Here is a 16,157-nt window from a genome sequence, read left to right as displayed (position 1 = left end):
TTGGAAATAAAACGTACAAAATGTCAACAGGACCAGGGATTCCCAGCCAGTCTCCCATGCCGGTACTGGCCCGGCCTCAAGCTGCTGCGATCTGACAAGGGCATGCATATTCAGCTTAGAATGGCCATTGACGGAAGTGTGCCATCTCTGACGTTCTTTTCAAGAAGGATAAACTCGGAAGGGCAAGCTTGGAAAAAAAACGTACAAAATGTTAACACGACCAGGGATTCCCAGCCAGTCTCCCATGCCAGTACTGGCCCAGCCTCAAGCTGCTTAGCGGCTGCGATCTGACAAGGGCATGCATATTCAGCTTAGAATGGCCATTGACGGAAGTGTGCCATCTCTGACGTTCTTTTCAAGAAGGATAAACTCGGAAGGGCAAGCTTGGAAAAAAAACGTACAAAATGTCAACAGGACCAGGGATTCCCAGCCAGTCTCCCATGCCGGTACTGGCCCGGCCTCAAGCTGCTTAGCAGCTGCGATCTGACGAGGGCATGCATATTCAGCTTAGAATGGCCGTTGACGGAAGCGTGCCATCTCTGACGTTTTTTTCAAGAAGGATAAACTCGGAAGGGCAAGCTTGGAAAAAAAACGTACAAAATGTCAACAGGACCAGGGATTCCCAGCCAGTCTCCCATGCCGGTACTGGCCCGGCCTCAAGCTGCTTAGCGGCTGCGATCTGACGAGGGCATGCATATTCAGCTTAGAATGGCCGTTGACGGAAGCGTGCCATCTCTGACGTTCTTTTCAAGAAGGATAAACTCGGAAGGGCAAGCTTGGAAATAAAACGTACAAAATGTCAACAGGACCAGGGATTCCCAGCCAGTCTCCCATGCTGGTACTGGCCCGGCCTCAAGCTGCTTAGCGGCTGCGATCTGACGAGGGCATGCATATTCATCTTAGAATGGCCGTCGACGGAAGCGTGCCATCTCTGACGTTCTTTTCAAGAAGGATAAACTCGGAAGGGCAAGCTTGGAAAAAAAATGTACAAAATGTCAACAGGACCAGGGATTCCCAGCCAGTCTCCTATGCCGGTACTGGCCCGGCTTCAAGCTGCTTAGCAGCTGCGATGTGACGAGGGAATGGATATTCAGCTTAGAATGGCCGTTGACGGACGCGTGCCATCTCTGACGTTCTTTTCAAGAAGGATAAACTCGGAAGGGCAAGCTTGGAAAAAAAACGTACAAAATGTTAACAGGACCAGGGATTCCCAGCCAGTCTCCCATGCCGGTACTGGCCCGGCCTCAGGCTGCTTAGCAGCTGCGATCTGACGAGGGCATGCATATTTAGCTTAGAATGGCCATTGACAGAAGTGTGCAATCTCTGACGTTCTTTTCAAGAAGGATAAACTCGGAAGGGCAAGCTTGGAAATAAAACGTACAAAATGTCAACAGGACCAGGGATTCCCAGCCAGTCTCCCATGCCGGTACTGGCCCGGCCTCAAGCTGCTTAGTGGCTGCGATCTGACGAGGGCAGGAATATTCAGCTTAGAATGGCCGTTGACAGAAGCGTGCCATCTCTGACGTTTTTTTCAAGAAGGATAAACTCGGAAGGGCAAGCTTGGAAAAAAAACGTACAAAATGTCAACAGGACCAGGGATTCCCAGCCAGTCTCCCATGCCGGTACTGGCCCGGCCTCCGGCTGCTTAGCGGCTGCGATCTGATGAGGGCATGCATATTCAGCTTAGAAGGGCCATTGACGGAAGTGTGCCATCTCTGACGTTCTTTTCAAGAAGGATAAACTCGGAAGGGCAAGCTTGGAAATAAAACGTACAAAATGTCAACAGGACCAGGGATTCCCAGCCAGTCTCCCATGCCGGTACTGGCCCGGCCTCAAGCTGCTTAGCAGCTGCGATCTGACAAGGGCATGCATATTCAGCTTAGAATGGCCGTTGACGGAAGTGTGCCATCTCTGACGTTTTTTTCAAGAAGGATAAACTCGGAAGGGCAAGCTTGGAAATAAAACGTACAAAATGTTAACAGGACCAGGGATTCCCAGCCAGTCTCCCATGCCGGTACTGGCCCGGCCTCAGGCTGCTTAGCAGCTGCGATCTGACGAGGGCATGCATATTTAGCTTAGAATGGCCATTGACGGAAGCGTGCAATCTCTGACGTTCTTTTCAAGAAGGATAAACTCGGAAGGGCAAGCTTGGAAATAAAACGTACAAAATGTCAACAGGACCAGGGATTCCCAGCCAGTCTCCCATGCCGGTACTGGCCCGGCCTCAAGCTGCTGCGATCTGACAAGGGCATGCATATTCAGCTTAGAATGGCCATTGACGGAAGTGTGCCATCTCTGACGTTCTTTTCAAGAAGGATAAACTCGGAAGGGCAAGCTTGGAAAAAAAACGTACAAAATGTCAACACGACCAGGGATTCCCAGCCAGTCTCCCATGCCAGTACAGGCCCAGCCTCAAGCTGCTTAGCGGCTGCGATCTGACAAGGGCATGCATATTCAGCTTAGAATGGCCATTGACGGAAGTGTGCCATCTCTGACGTTCTTTTCAAGAAGGATAAACTCGGAAGGGCAAGCTTGGAAATAAAACGTACAAAATGTCAACAGGACCAGGGATTCCCAGCCAGTCTCCCATGCCGGTACTGGCCCGGCCTCAAGCTGCTTAGCGGCTGCAATCTGACGAGGGCATGCATATTCAGCTTAGAATGGCCGTTGACAGAAGTGTGCCATCTCTGACGTTTTTTTCAAGAAGGATAAACTCGGAAGGGCAAGCTTGGAAATAAAACATACAAAATGTTAACAGGACCAGGGATTCCCAGCCAGTCTCCCATGCCGGTACTGGCCCGGCCTCAAGCTGCTTAGCAGCTGCAATCTGACAAGGGCATGCATATTCAGCTTAGAATGGCCGTTGACAGAAGCGTGGCATCTCTGACGTTCTTTTCAAGAAGGATAAACTCGGAAGGGCAAGCTTGGAAATAAAACGTACAAAATGTCAACAGGACCAGGGATTCCCAGCCAGTCTCCCATGCCGGTACTGGCCCGGCCTCAAGCTGCTGCGATGTGACGAGGGCATGCATATTCAGCTTAGAATGGCCGTTGACGGAAGCGTGCCATCTCTGACGTTCTTTTCAAGAAGGATAAACTCGGAAGGGCAAGCTTGGAAAAAAAACATACAAAATGTCAACAGGACCAGGGATTCCCAGCCAGTCTCCCATGCCGGTACTGGCCCGGCCTCAAGCTGCTTAGCGGCTGCGATCTGACGAGGGCATGCATATTCAGCTTAGAATGGCCGTTGACGGAAGCATGCCATCTCTGACGTTCTTTTCAAGAAGGATAAACTCGGAAGGGCAAGCTTGGAAATAAAACGTACAAAATGTCAACAGGACCAGGGATTCCCAGCCAGTCTCCCATGCTGGTACTGGCCCGGCCTCAAGCTGCTTAGCGGCTGCGATCTGACGAGGGCATGCATATTCAGCTTAGAATGGCCGTTGACGGAAGCGTGTCATCTCTGACGTTCTTTTCAAGAAGGATAAACTCGGAAGGGCAAGCTTGGAAAAAAAATGTACAAAATGTCAACAGGACCAGGGATTCCCAGCCAGTCTCCTATGCCGGTACTGGCCCGGCCTCAAGCTGCTTAGCGGCTGCGATGTGACGAGGGAATGCATATTCAGCTTAGAATGGCCGTTGACGGACGCGTGCCATCTCTGACGTTCTTTTCAAGAAGGATAAACTCGGAAGGGCAAGCTTGGAAAAAAAACGTACAAAATGTCAACAGGACCAGGGATTCCCAGCCAGTCTCCCATGCCGGTACTGGCCCGGCCTCAAGCTGCTTAGTGGCTGCGATCTGACGAGGGCAGGCATATTCAGCTTAGAATGGCCGTTGACAGAAGCGTGCCATCTCTGACGTTTTTTTCAAGAAGGATAAACTCGGAAGGGCAAGCTTGGAAAAAAAACGTACAAAATGTCAACAGGACCAGGGATTCCCAGCCAGTCTCCCATGCCGGTACTGGCCCGGCCTCCGGCTGCTTAGCAGCTGCGATCTGATGAGGGCATGCATATTCAGCTTAGAAGGGCCATTGACGGAAGTGTGCCATCTCTGACGTTCTTTTCAAGAAGGATAAACTCGGAAGGGCAAGCTTGGAAATAAAACGTACAAAATGTCAACAGGACCAGGGATTCCCAGCCAGTCTCCCATGCCGGTACTGGCCCGGCCTCAAGCTGCTTAGCAGCTGCGATCTGACGAGGGCATGCATATTCAGCTTAGAATGGCCGTTGACGGAAGTGTGCCATCTCTGACGTTTTTTTCAAGAAGGATAAACTCGGAAGGGCAAGCTTGGAAATAAAACGTACAAAATGTTAACAGGACCAGGGATTCCCAGCCAGTCTCCCATGCCGGTACTGGCCCGGCCTCAGGCTGCTTAGCAGCTGCGATCTGACGAGGGCATGCATATTTAGCTTAGAATGGCCATTGACGGAAGTGTGCAATCTCTGACGTTCTTTTCAAGAAGGATAAACTCGGAAGGGCAAGCTTGGAAATAAAACGTACAAAATGTCAACAGGACCAGGGATTCCAAGCCAGTCTCCCATGCCGGTACTGGCCCGGCCTCAAGCTGCTGCGATCTGACAAGGGCATGCATATTCAGCTTAGAATGGCCATTGACGGAAGTGTGCCATCTCTGACGTTCTTTTCAAGAAGGATAAACTCGGAAGGGCAAGCTTGGAAAAAAAACGTACAAAATGTCAACACGACCAGGGATTCCCAGCCAGTCTCCCATGCCAGTACTGGCCCAGCCTCAAGCTGCTTAGCGGCTGCGATCTGACAAGGGCATGCATATTCAGCTTAGAATGGCCATTGACGGAAGTGTGCCATCTCTGACGTTCTTTTCAAGAAGGATAAACTCGGAAGGGCAAGCTTGGAAAAAAAACGTACAAAATGTCAACAGGACCAGGGATTCCCAGCCAGTCTCCCATGCAGGTACTGGCCCGGCCTCAAGCTGCTTAGCAGCTGCGATCTGACGAGGGCATGCATATTCAGCTTAGAATGGCCGTTGACGGAAGCGTGCCATCTCTGACGTTTTTTTCAAGAAGGATAAACTCGGAAGGGCAAGCTTGGAAAAAAAACGTACAAAATGTCAACAGGACCAGGGATTCCCAGCCAGTCTCCCATGCTGGTACTGGCCCGGCCTCAAGCTGCTTAGCGGCTGCGATCTGACGAGGGCATGCATATTCATCTTAGAATGGCCGTTGACGGAAGCGTGCCATCTCTGACGTTCTTTTCAAGAAGGATAAACTCGGAAGGGCAAGCTTGGAAAAAAAATGTACAAAATGTCAACAGGACCAGGGATTCCCAGCCAGTCTCCTATGCCGGTACTGGCCCGGCTTCAAGCTGCTTAGCGGCTGCGATGTGACGAGGGAATGCATATTCAGCTTAGAATGGCCGTTGACGGACGCGTGCCATCTCTGACGTTCTTTTCAAGAAGGATAAACTCGGAAGGGCAAGCTTGGAAAAAAAACGTACAAAATGTCAACAGGACCAGGGATTCCCAGCCAGTCTCCCATGCCGGTACTGGCCCGGCCTCAAGCTGCTTAGTGGCTGCGATCTGACGAGGGCAGGCATATTCAGCTTAGAATGGCCATTGACAGAAGCGTGCCATCTCTGACGTTTTTTTCAAGAAGGATAAACTCGGAAGGGCAAGCTTGGAAAAAAAACGTACAAAATGTCAACAGGACCAGGGATTCCCAGCCAGTCTCCCATGCCGGTACTGGCCCGGCCTCCGGCTGCTTAGCGGCTGCGATCTGATGAGGGCATGCATATTCAGCTTAGAAGGGCCATTGACGGAAGTGTGCCATCTCTGACGTTCTTTTCAAGAAGGATAAACTCGGAAGGGCAAGCTTGGAAATAAAACGTACAAAATGTCAACAGGACCAGGGATTCCCAGCCAGTCTCCCATGCTGGTACTGGCCCGGCCTCAAGCTGCTGCGATCTGACGAGGGCATGCATATTCAGCTTAGAATGACCGTTGACGGAAGCGTGCCATCTCTGACGTTCTTTTCAAGAAGGATAAACTCGGAAGGGCAAGCTTGGAAAAAAAACGTACAAAATGTCAACAGGACCAGGGATTCCCAGCCAGTCTCCCATGCCGGCACTGGCCCGGCCTCAAGCTGCTTAGCAGCTGCGATCTGACAAGGGCATGCATATTCAGCTTAGAATGGCCGTTGACGGAAGCGTGCCATCTCTGACGTTTTTTTCAAGAAGGATAAACTCGAAAGGGCAAGCTTGGAAAAAAAACGTACAAAATGTCAACAGGACCAGGGATTCCCAGCCAGTCTCCCATGCCGGTACTGGCCCAGCCTCAAGCTGCTTAGCGGCTGCGATCTGACGATAGCATGCATATTCAGCTTAGAATGGCCGTTGACGGAAGCGTGCCATCTCTGACGTTTTTTTCAAGAAGGATAAACTCGGAAGGGCAAGCTTGGAAATAAAACGTACAAAATGTCAACAGGACCAGGGATTCCCAGCCAGTCTCCCATGCCGGTACTGGCCCGGCCTCAAGCTGCTTAGCAGCTGCGATCTGACGAGGGCATGCATATTCAGCTTAGAAGGGCCATTGACGGAAGTGTGCCATCTCTGACGTTCTTTTCAAGAAGGATAAACTCGGAAGGGCAAGCTTGGAAATAAAACGTACAAAATGTCAACAGGACCAGGGATTCCCAGCCAGTCTCCCATGCCGGTACTGGCCCGGCCTCAAGCTGCTGCGATGTGACGAGGGCATGCATATTCAGCTTAGAATGGCCGTTGACGGAAGCGTGCCATCTCTGACGTTCTTTTCAAGAAGGATAAACTCGGAAGGGCAAGCTTGGAAAAAAAACATTCAAAATGTCAACAGGACCAGGGATTCCCAGCCAGTCTCCCATGCTGGTACTGGCCCGGCCTCAAGCTGCTTAGCGGCTGCAATCTGACGAGGGCATGCATATTCAGCTTAGAATGGCCGTTGACGGAAGCGTGCCATCTCTGACGTTCTTTTCAAGAAGGATAAACTCGGAAGGGCAAGCTTGGAAAAAAAATGTACAAAATGTCAACAAGACCAGGGATTCCCAGCCAGTCTCCTATGCCGGTACTGGCCCGGCTTCAAGCTGCTTAGCGGCTGCGATGTGACGAGGGAATGCATATTCAGCTTAGAATGGCCGTTGACGGACGCGTGCCATCTCTGACGTTCTTTTCAAGAAGGATAAACTCGGAAGGGCAAGCTTGGAAAAAAAACGTACAAAATGTCAACAGGACCAGGGATTCCCAGCCAGTCTCCCATGCCGGTACTGGCCCGGCCTCAAGCTGCTTAGTGGCTGCGATCTGACGAGGGCAGGCATATTCAGCTTAGAATGGCCGTTGACAGAAGCGTGCCATCTCTGACGTTTTTTTCAAGAAGGATAAACTCGGAAGGGCAAGCTTGGAAAAAAAACGTACAAAATGTCAACAGGACCAGGGATTCCCAGCCAGTCTCCCATGCCGGTACTGGCCCGGCCTCCGGCTGCTTAGCGGCTGCGATCTGATGAGGGCATGCATATTCAGCTTAGAAGGGCCATTGACGGAAGTGTGCCATCTCTGACGTTCTTTTCAAGAAGGATAAACTCGGAAGGGCAAGCTTGGAAATAAAACGTACAAAATGTCAACAGGACCAGGGATTCCCAGCCAGTCTCCCATGCTGGTACTGGCCCGGCCTCAAGCTGCTGCGATCTGACGAGGGCATGCATATTCAGCTTAGAATGGCCGTTGACGGAAGCGTGCCATCTCTGACGTTTTTTTCAAGAAGGATAAACTCGGAAGGGCAAGCTTGGAAAAAAAACGTACAAAATGTCAACAGGACCAGGGATTCCCAGCCAGTCTCCCATGCCGGTACTGGCCCAGCCTCAAGCTGCTTAGCGGCTGCGATCTGACGAGGGCATGCATATTCAGCTTAGAATGGCCGTTGACGGAAGCGTGCCATCTCTGACGTTTTTTTCAAGAAGGATAAACTCGGAAGGGCAAGCTTGGAAATAAAACGTACAAAATGTCAACAGGACCAGGGATTCCCAGCCAGTCTCCCATGCCGGTACTGGCCCGGCCTCAAGCTGCTGCGATCTGACGAGGGCATGCATATTCAGCTTAGAATGGCCGTTGACGGAAGCATGCCATCTCTGACGTTCTTTTCAAGAAGGATAAACTCGGAAGGGCAAGCTTGGAAAAAAAACATTCAAAATGTCAACAGGACCAGGGATTCCCAGCCAGTCTCCCATGCCGGTACTGGCCCGGCCTCAAGCTGCTTAGCGGCTGCGATCTGACGAGGGAATGCATATTCAGCTTAGAATGGCCGTTGACAGAAGCGTGCCATCTCTGACGTTCTTTTCAAGAAGGATAAACTCGGAAGGGCAAGCTTGGAAATAAAACGTACAAAATGTCAACAGGACCAGGGATTCCCAGCCAGTCTCCCATGCCGGTACTGGCCCGGCCTCAAGCTGCTTAGCGGCTGCGATCTGACGAGGGCATGCATATTCAGCTTAGAATGGCCGTTGACGGAAGCGTGCCATCTCTGACGTTTTTTTCAAGAAGAATAAACTCGGAAGGGCAAGCTTGGAAAAAAACGTACGAATTGTCAACAGGACCAGGGATTCCCAGCCAGTCTCCCATGCCAGTACTGGACCGGCCTCAAGCTGCTTAGCGGCTGCGATCTGACGAGGGCAGGCATATTCAGCTTAGAATGGCCGTTGACGGAAGCGTGCCATCTCTGACGTTTTTTTCAAGAAGGATAAACTCGGAAGGGCAAGCTTGGAAAAAAAACGTACAAAATGTCAACAGGACCAGGGATTCCCAGCCAGTCTTCCATGCCGGTACTGGCCCGGCCTCAGGCTGCTTAGCAGCTGCGATCTGACGAGGGCATGCATATTTAGCTTAGAATGGCCATTGACGGAAGTGTGCAATCTCTGACGTTCTTTTCAAGAAGGATAAACTCGGAAGGGCAAGCTTGGAAATAAAACGTACAAAATGTCAACAGGACCAGGGATTCCCAGCCAGTCTCCCATGCCGGTACTGGCCCGGCCTCAAGCTGCTTAGCGGCTGCAATCTGACGAGGGCATGCATATTCAGCTTAGAATGGCCGTTGACAGAAGCGTGCCATCTCTGACGTTTTTTTCAAGAAGGATAAACTCGGAAGGGCAAGCTTGGAAATAAAACATACAAAATGTTAACAGGACCAGGGATTCCCAGCCAGTCTCCCATGCCGGTACTGGCCCGGCCTCAAGCTGCTTAGCAGCTGCAATCTGACAAGGGCATGCATATTCAGCTTAGAATGGCCGTTGACGGAAGCGTGCCATCTCTGACGTTCTTTTCAAGAAGGATAAACTCGGAAGGGCAAGCTTGGAAATAAAACGTACAAAATGTCAACAGGACCAGGGATTCCCAGCCAGTCTCCCATGCCGGTACTGGCCCGGCCTCAAGCTGCTGCGATGTGACGAGGGCATGCATATTCAGCTTAGAATGGCCGTTGACGGAAGCGTGCCATCTCTGACGTTCTTTTCAAGAAGGATAAACTCGGAAGGGCAAGCTTGGAAAAAAAACATACAAAATGTCAACAGGACCAGGGATTCCCAGCCAGTCTCCCATGCCGGTACTGGCCCGGCCTCAAGCTGCTTAGCGGCTGCGATCTGACGAGGGCATGCATATTCAGCTTAGAATGGCCGTTGACGGAAGCGTGCCATCTCTGACGTTCTTTTCAAGAAGGATAAACTCGGAAGGGCAAGCTTGGAAATAAAACGTACAAAATGTCAACAGGACCAGGGATTCCCAGCCAGTCTCCCATGCTGGTACTGGCCCGGCCTCAAGCTGCTTAGCGGCTGCGATCTGACGAGGGCATGCATATTCAGCTTAGAATGGCCGTTGACGGAAGCGTGCCATCTCTGACGTTCTTTTCAAGAAGGATAAACTCGGAAGGGCAAGCTTGGAAAAAAAATGTACAAAATGTCAACAGGACCAGGGATTCCCAGCCAGTCTCCTATGCCGGTACTGGCCCGGCCTCAAGCTGCTTAGCGGCTGCGATGTGACGAGGGAATGCATATTCAGCTTAGAATGGCCGTTGACGGACACGTGCCATCTCTGACGTTCTTTTCAAGAAGGATAAACTCGGAAGGGCAAGCTTGGAAATAAAACGTACAAAATGTCAACAGGACCAGGGATTCCCAGCCAGTCTCCCATGCCGGTACTGGCCCGGCCTCAAGCTGCTTAGTGGCTGCGATCTGACGAGGGCAGGCATATTCAGCTTAGAATGGCCGTTGACAGAAGCGTGCCATCTCTGACGTTTTTTTCAAGAAGGATAAACTCGGAAGGGCAAGCTTGGAAAAAAAACGTACAAAATGTCAACAGGACCAGGGATTCCCAGCCAGTCTCCCATGCCGGTACTGGCCCGGCCTCCGGCTGCTTAGCAGCTGCGATCTGATGAGGGCATGCATATTCAGCTTAGAATGGCCATTGACGGAAGTGTGCCATCTCTGACGTTCTTTTCAAGAAGGATAAACTCGGAAGGGCAAGCTTGGAAATAAAACGTACAAAATGTCAACAGGACCAGGGATTCCCAGCCAGTCTCCCATGCCGGTACTGGCCCGGCCTCAAGCTGCTTAGCAGCTGCGATCTGACGAGGGCATGCATATTCAGCTTAGAATGGCCGTTGACGGAAGTGTGCCATCTCTGACGTTTTTTTCAAGAAGGATAAACTCGGAAGGGCAAGCTTGGAAATAAAACGTACAAAATGTTAACAGGACCAGGGATTCCCAGCCAGTCTCCCATGCCAGTACTGGCCCGGCCTCAGGCTGCTTAGCAGCTGCGATCTGACGAGGGCATGCATATTTAGCTTAGAATGGCCATTGACGGAAGTGTGCAATCTCTGACGTTCTTTTCAAGAAGGATAAACTCGGAAGGGCAAGCTTGGAAATAAAACGTACAAAATGTCAACAGGACCAGGGATTCCCAGCCAGTCTCCCATGCCGGTACTGGCCCGGCCTCATGCTGCTGCGATCTGACAAGGGCATGCATATTCAGCTTAGAATGGCCATTGACGGAAGTGTGCCATCTCTGACGTTCTTTTCAAGAAGGATAAACTCGGAAGGGCAAGCTTGGAAAAAAAACGTACAAAATGTCAACACGACCAGGGATTCCCAGCCAGTCTCCTATGCCAGTACTGGCCCAGCCTCAAGCTGCTTAGCGGCTGCGATCTGACAAGGGCATGCATATTCAGCTTAGAATGGCCATTGACGGAAGTGTGCCATCTCTGACGTTCTTTTCAAGAAGGATAAACTCGGAAGGGCAAGCTTGGAAATAAAACGTACAAAATGTCAACAGGACCAGGGATTCCCAGCCAGTCTCCCATGCCGGTACTGGCCCGGCCTCAAGCTGCTTAGCGGCTGCAATCTGACGAGGGCATGCATATTCAGCTTAGAATGGCCGTTGACAGAAGCGTGCCATCTCTGACGTTTTTTTCAAGAAGGATAAACTCGGAAGGGCAAGCTTGGAAATAAAACATACAAAATGTTAACAGGACCAGGGATTCCCAGCCAGTCTCCCATGCAGGTACTGGCCCGGCCTCAAGCTGCTTAGCAGCTGCAATCTGACAAGGGCATGCATATTCAGCTTAGAATGGCCGTTGACAGAAACGTGCCATCTCTGACGTTCTTTTCAAGAAGGATAAACTCGGAAGGGCAAGCTTGGAAATAAAACGTACAAAATGTCAACAGGACCAGGGATTCCCAGCCAGTCTCCCATGCCGGTACTGGCCCGGCCTCAAGCTGCTGCGATGTGACGAGGGCATGCATATTCAGCTTAGAATGGCCGTTGACGCAAGCGTGCCATCTCTGACGTTCTTTTCAAGAAGGATAAACTCGGAAGGGCAAGCTTGGAAAAAAAACATACAAATTGTCAACAGGACCAGGGATTCCCAGCCAGTCTCCCATGCCGGTACTGGCCCGGCCTCAAGCTGCTTAGCGGCTGCGATCTGACGAGGGAATGCATATTCAGCTTAGAATGGCCGTTGACGGAAGCGTGCCATCTCTGACGTTCTTTTCAAGAAGGATAAACTCGGAAGGGCAAGCTTGGAAATAAAACGTACAAAATGTCAACAGGACCAGGGATTCCCAGCCAGTCTCCCATGCTGGTACTGGCCCGGCCTCAAGCTGCTTAGCGGCTGCGATCTGACGAGGGCATGCATATTCAGCTTAGAATGGCCGTTGACGGAAGCGTGCCATCTCTGACGTTCTTTTCAAGAAGGATAAACTCGGAAGGGCAAGCTTGGAAAAAAAATGTACAAAATGTCAACAGGACCAGGGATTCCCAGCCAGTCTCCTATGCCGGTACTGGCCCGGCCTCAAGCTGCTTAGCGGCTGCGATGTGACGAGGGAATGCATATTCAGCTTAGAATGGCCGTTGACGGACGCGTGCCATCTCTGACGTTCTTTTCAAGAAGGATAAACTCGGAAGGGCAAGCTTGGAAAAAAAACGTACAAAATGTCAACAGGACCAGGGATTCCCAGCCAGTCTCCCATGCCGGTACTGGCCCGGCCTCAAGCTGCTTAGTGGCTGCGATCTGACGAGGGCAGGCATATTCAGCTTAGAATGGCCGTTGACAGAAGCGTGCCATCTCTGACGTTTTTTTCAAGAAGGATAAACTCGGAAGGGCAAGCTTGGAAAAAAAACGTACAAAATGTCAACAGGACCAGGGATTCCCAGCCAGTCTCCCATGCCGGTACTGGCCCGGCCTCCGGCTGCTTAGCAGCTGCGATCTGATGAGGGCATGCATATTCAGCTTAGAAGGGCCATTGACGGAAGTGTGCCATCTCTGACGTTCTTTTCAAGAAGGATAAACTCGGAAGGGCAAGCTTGGAAATAAAACGTACAAAATGTCAACAAGACCAGGGATTCCCAGCCAGTCTCCCATGCCGGTACTGGCCCGGCCTCAAGCTGCTTAGCAGCTGCGATCTGACGAGGGCATGCATATTCAGCTTAGAATGGCCGTTGACGGAAGTGGGCCGTTGACGGAAGTGTGCCATCTCTGACGTTTTTTTCAAGAAGGATAAACTCGGAAGGGCAAGCTTGGAAATAAAACGTACAAAATGTTAACAGGACCAGGGATTCCCAGCCAGTCTCCCATGCCGGTACTGGCCCGGCCTCAGGCTGCTTAGCAGCTGCGATCTGACGAGGGCATGCATATTTAGCTTAGAATGGCCATTGACGGAAGTGTGCAATCTCTGACGTTCTTTTCAAGAAGGATAAACTCGGAAGGGCAAGCTTGGAAATAAAACGTACAAAATGTCAACAGGACCAGGGATTCCCAGCCAGTCTCCCATGCCGGTACTGGCCCGGCCTCAAGCTGCTGCGATCTGACAAGGGCATGCATATTCAGCTTAGAATGGCCATTGACGGAAGTGTGCCATCTCTGACGTTCTTTTGAAGAAGGATAAACTCGGAAGGGCAAGCTTGGAAAAAAAACGTACAAAATGTCAACACGACCAGGGATTCCCAGCCAGTCTCCCATGCCAGTACTGGCCCAGCCTCAAGCTGCTTAGCGGCTGCGATCTGACAAGGGCATGCATATTCAGCTTAGAATGGCCATTGACGGAAATGTGCCATCTCTGACGTTCTTTTCAAGAAGGATAAACTCGGAAGGGCAAGCTTGGAAAAAAAACGTACAAAATGTCAACAGGACCAGGGATTCCCAGCCAGTCTCCCATGCCGGTACTGGCCCGGCCTCAAGCTGCTTAGCAGCTGCGATCTGACGAGGGCATGCATATTCAGCTTAGAATGGCCGTTGACGGAAGCGTGCCATCTCTGACGTTTTTTTCAAGAAGGATAAACTCGGAAGGGCAAGCTTGGAAAAAAAACGTACAAAATGTCAACAGGACCAGGGATTCCCAGCCAGTCTCCCATGCCGGTACTGGCCCGGCCTCAAGCTGCTTAGCGGCTGCGATCTGACGAGGGCATGCATATTCAGCTTAGAATGGCCGTTGACGGAAGCGTGCCATCTCTGACGTTCTTTTCAAGAAGGATAAACTCGGAAGGGCAAGCTTGGAAATAAAACGTACAAAATGTCAACAGGACCAGGGATTCCCAGCCAGTCTCCCATGCTGGTACTGGCCCGGCCTCAAGCTGCTTAGCGGCTGCGATCTGACGAGGGCATGCATATTCATCTTAGAATGGCCGTTGACGGAAGCGTGCCATCTCTGACGTTCTTTTCAAGAAGGATAAACTCGGAAGGGCAAGCTTGGAAAAAAAATGTACAAAATGTCAACAGGACCAGGGATTCCCAGCCAGTCTCCTATGCCGGTACTGGCCCGGCTTCAGGCTGCTTAGCGGCTGCGATGTGACGAGGGAATGCATATTCAGCTTAGAATGGCCGTTGACGGACGCGTGCCATCTCTGACGTTCTTTTCAAGAAGGATAAACTCGGAAGGGCAAGCTTGGAAAAAAAACGTACAAAATGTCAACAGGACCAGGGATTCCCAGCCAGTCTCCCATGCCGGTACTGGCCCGGCCTCAAGCTGCTTAGTGGCTGCGATCTGACGAGGGCAGGCATATTCAGCTTAGAATGGCCGTTGACAGAAGCGTGCCATCTCTGACGTTTTTTTCAAGAAGGATAAACTCGGAAGGGCAAGCTTGGAAAAAAAACGTACAAAATGTCAACAGGACCAGGGATTCCCAGCCAGTCTCCCATGCCGGTACTGGCCCGGCCTCCGGCTGCTTAGCGGCTGCGATCTGATGAGGGCATGCATATTCAGCTTAGAAGGGCCATTGACGGAAGTGTGCCATCTCTGACGTTCTTTTCAAGAAGGATAAACTCGGAAGGGCAAGCTTGGAAATAAAACGTACAAAATGTCAACAGGACCAGGGATTCCCAGCCAGTCTCCCATGCTGGTACTGGCCCGGCCTCAAGCTGCTGCGATATGACGAGGGCATGCATATTCAGCTTAGAATGGCCGTTGACGGAAGCGTGCCATCTCTGACGTTCTTTTCAAGAAGGATAAACTCGGAAGGGCAAGCTTGGAAAAAAAACGTACAAAATGTCAACAGGACCAGGGATTCCCAGCCAGTCTCCCATGCCGGCACTGGCCCGGCCTCAAGCTGCTTAGCAGCTGCGATCTGACGAGGGCATGCATATTCAGCTTAGAATGGCCGTTGACGGAAGCGTGCCATCTCTGACGTTTTTTTCAAGAAGGATAAACTCGGAAGGGCAAGCTTGGAAAAAAAACGTACAAAATGTCAACAGGACCAGGGATTCCCAGCCAGTCTCCCATGCCGGTACTGGCCCAGCCTCAAGCTGCTTAGCGGCTGCGATCTGACGAGGGCATGCATATTCAGCTTAGAATGGCCGTTGACGGAAGCGTGCCATCTCTGACGTTTTTTTCAAGAAGGATAAACTCGGAAGGGCAAGCTTGGAAATAAAACGTACAAAATGTCAACAGGACCAGGGATTCCCAGCCAGTCTCCCATGCCGGTACTGGCCCGGCCTCAAGCTGCTTAGCGGCTGCGATCTGACGAGGGCATGCATATTCAGCTTAGAATGGCCGTTGACGGAAGCGTGCCATCTCTGACGTTCTTTTCAAGAAGGATAAACTCGGAAGGGCAAGCTTGGAAAAAAAATGTACAAAATGTCAACAGGACCAGGGATTCCCAGCCAGTCTCCTATGCCGGTACTGGCCCGGCCTCAAGCTGCTTAGCGGCTGCGATGTGACGAGGGAATGCATATTCAGCTTAGAATGGCCGTTGACGGACGCGTGCCATCTCTGACGTTCTTTTCAAGAAGGATAAACTCGGAAGGGCAAGCTTGGAAAAAAAACGTACAAAATGTCAACAGGACCAGGGATTCCCAGCCAGTCTCCCATGCCGGTACTGGCCCGGCCTCAAGCTGCTTAGTGGCTGCGATCTGACGAGGGAATGCATATTCAGCTTAGAATGGCCGTTGACGGACGCGTGCCATCTCTGACGTTCTTTTCAAGAAGGATAAACTCGGAAGGGCAAGCTTGGAAAAAAAACGTACAAAATGTCAACAGGACCAGGGATTCCCAGCCAGTCTCCCATGCCGGTACTGGCCCGGCCTCCGGCTGCTTAGCAGCTGCGATCTGATGAGGGAATGCATATTCAGCTTAGAAGGGCCATTGACGGAAGTGTGCCATCTCTGACGTTCTTTTCAAGA

The sequence above is a fragment of the Dendrobates tinctorius genome, unplaced genomic scaffold, assembly GCF_039654945.1.
Source record: "Dendrobates tinctorius isolate UK_male_01 unplaced genomic scaffold, ASM3965494v1 ptg000011l, whole genome shotgun sequence".
Lineage (NCBI taxonomy): Eukaryota > Metazoa > Chordata > Amphibia > Anura > Dendrobatidae > Dendrobates > Dendrobates tinctorius.
The sequence above is the reverse complement of the archived record's forward strand: the minus strand, read 5'-3'. Positions refer to the sequence as shown.